Genomic DNA, 3,138 nt, shown 5'->3' on the forward strand with positions numbered 1-3,138 from the left:
GTGCTTCGGACGATTTACGTATTGCTCCTAACATCTAGTGTAAAGCCTTCCCAGAAGAGTGGAGGATGTTATAGCAGCAATGTTCCAACATCTAGTGGAAAGCCTTCCCAGAAGAGTGGAGGCTGTTATGGCAGCAAAAGGAGGGACCACCTCCATATTAACACCCATGATGTTGGAATGAGATGATCTACGAGCCGGTGTCCACATACGTCTGGTCAATTAGTGTATCTGGGCCCTCTAATTGTACCAGTCTTTATGATCCGCCAGAGGGCGCCGTTTCACTGCATTTAGTTCAGTCTGCTGCTCCGCCGCCTTCAGATTCAGAATGACAGTGCCCTGTTGGTTTGAGCAAACATTCAATACCGTACGGTAATTCATTGGACTTTAGTATGCTACGAAGCAAACCGATGACGGTAAGAGCTTTCGAATCTTTCTGAAGACGCATCGAACGAGTTGAGATGATTTAGCATCTTATTCTCCTCCTTACGCTTTATGACGCCTATGATGACGCCCCAAGCTCTAAGAAGGGTTCAATGTTCCAACCACACGCAACTCACCTTTACAGGCCCATATCGTGCCCGCGCCGCGCGTGTCCGCCAGACGGAGACCTGTGGTGTCCACACTTTGCGCATCAGCAGGTGCACCCACCCCACCCAAACCCGGAGCGAACCGAAAGGTTCCCGGTGAGTGAGCTCGTGTGTTTCCGTCACCACTCGTAACCCCGGTTTGGTGTGGAATGCAGACGCCAGAGGAACAGAGAGGCTCGAGCAATCCGTGGAGGCGCGCGAGTGGAACGGGGAGGAAAAAACGGTTCACTTTAACAATTAACGAGGAGGAAGTTACCGAGTGACTGTCAAAGGACTCCGTTACCGGTCCATATTTCAAGGAGATTTAAACGTTAACTGGTTCAGTCGATTCCATAGGTTGCACACGGGATGAAGAGAGGTCCGGGGTTTCTCCGGTGTGCACCGTATGAACGCAGACACTGCAGACAACGTGAGTGGCGTTACTATACACTGTCTACACACATTACTGTATTCTAACCAACCCGGTAGATGTAAAACTGTCTCGTAGAATGATATTCAGTTCCTGAATTAGACTATTAGATTATTATGTAGCCTTTCACGAGACCATTTTTAAAGAGACGCATTTGATTATCTTGGACGTGTTGCAACATTTTGGTCACACACAGTTAAATCATAGGAGGGGCAACACACACACACACACACACAGTCGGTAGTAATAGAAACACACACCTTGTGTTACAACCTGAAATTGTGTGTTTCCTATTATTACCGACTGTGTGTGTTATAAAATCAGCGGCCGTGAGTGGAGACGGGTCCAGGGTATTTACACCGAGGTGCAGCTCGCATGGATTAAATCCGAGGTTTTAACTACGTGCCTTTTTGTTTTTTTTGTTGTTGCCTTGGCGGTTGCTATTGACAACCAGACTGCGCAAACTCTGACACGAGTTCGTAATGTATGGGTTAGTTTAGTTGGGTTGGTTTAGTGGGTTAGTTTAGTTGGGTTGGTTTAGTGGGTTGGATTAGTTAGTTTAGTTGTTTAGTTGGGTTGGTTTAGTGGGTTGGATTAGTTAAGTGGGTTAGTTTAGTTGGGTTGGTTTAGTGGGTTGGATTAGTTAAGTGGGTTAGTTTAGTTGGGTTGGTTTAGTGGGTTGGATTAGTTAAGTGGGTTATGGGTTAGTTTAGTGGGTTAGTTTAGTGGGTGTTTAGGTTGGTTTAGTGGGTTGGATTAGTTAAGTGGGTTAGGTTTTTAGTTGGGTTGGTTTAGTGGGTTGGATTAGTTAAGTGGGTTAGTTTAGTGGGTTAGTTTAGTGGGTTGGTTTAGTTAGTTTTTAGTGGGTTTTGATTAGTTAAGAGGGTTAGTTTAGTGGGTTAGTTTAGTTGAATTGGTTTAGTGGGTTGGATTAGTTAAGTGGGTTAGTTTAGTGGTTTAGTTTAGTTGGGTTGGTTTAGTTTGGATTAGTTTAGTTTAGGGTTAGTTTAGTTGGGTTGGTTTAGTGGGTTGGATTAGTTAAGTGGTTAGTTTAGTGGGTTAGTTTAGTTGGTTGGTTTAGTGGGTTTGATTAGTTAAGTGGGTTAGTTTAGTGGGTTAGTTTAGTTGAATTGGTTTAGTGGTTGGATTAGTTTAGTGGGTTAGTTTAGTGGGTTAGTTTAGTTGGGTTGGTTTAGTGGGTTGGATTAGTTAAGTGGGTTAGTTTAGTTGCGGGTTAGTTTAGTTTAGGGGTTGTTTAGTTGCGTTGGTTTAGTGGGTTGGATTAGTTAAGTGGGTTAGTTTAGTGGGTTATTTTAGTTGGGTTGGTTTAGTTGGGTTTAGTGGGTTGGATTAGTTAAGTGGGTTAGTTTAGTTGGGTTGGTTTAGTGGGTTGGATTAGTTTAAGTTGGGTTAGTTTAGTGGGTTAGTTTAGTTGGGTTGGTTTAGTGGGTTGGATTAGTTAAGTGGGTTAGTTTAGTGGGTTAGTTTAGTGGGTTAGTTTAGTTGGGTTGGTTTAGTGGGTTTGATTAGTTAAGAGGGTTAGTTTAGTTGGGTTGGTTTAGTGGGTTGGATTAGTTTAGTTGAATTGGTTTTTAGTGGGTTTGATTAGTTAAGTGGGTTAGTTTAGTGGGTTAGTTTAGTTGAATTGGTTTGATTAGGTTTAGTTTAGTTGGTTGGATTTAGTTTTGATTAGTGGGTTAGTTTAGTGGGTTAGTTTAGTTGAATTGGTTAGTTTAGTTATGGTTAGGTTGTTGGTTTAGTGGGTTGGATTAGTTAAGTGGGTTAATTTAGTGGGTTAGTTTAGTTGGGTTGGTTTAGTGGGTTGGATTAGTTTGGGTTAGTGGGTTAGTTTAGTTGGGTTGGTTTAGTGGGTTTGATTAGTTAAGGGTTAGTTTAGTGGTTAGTTTAGTTGAATTGGTTTAGTGGGTTGGATTAGTTAAGTGGGTTAGTTTAGTGGGTTAGTTTAGTTTAGTTGGGTTTAGTGGGTTGGATTAGTTAAGTGGGTTAGTTTAGTGGGTTAGTTTAGTTGCGTTGGTTTAGTGGGTTGGATTAGTTGGGTTAGTTTAGTTGGGTTGGGTTGGTTTAGTGGGTTATTTTAGTTGGGTTGGTTTAGTTGGGTTGGTTTAGTGGGTTGGATTAGTT

Source organism: Oncorhynchus masou, unplaced genomic scaffold, assembly GCF_036934945.1.
Source record: "Oncorhynchus masou masou isolate Uvic2021 unplaced genomic scaffold, UVic_Omas_1.1 unplaced_scaffold_486, whole genome shotgun sequence".
Lineage (NCBI taxonomy): Eukaryota > Metazoa > Chordata > Actinopteri > Salmoniformes > Salmonidae > Oncorhynchus > Oncorhynchus masou.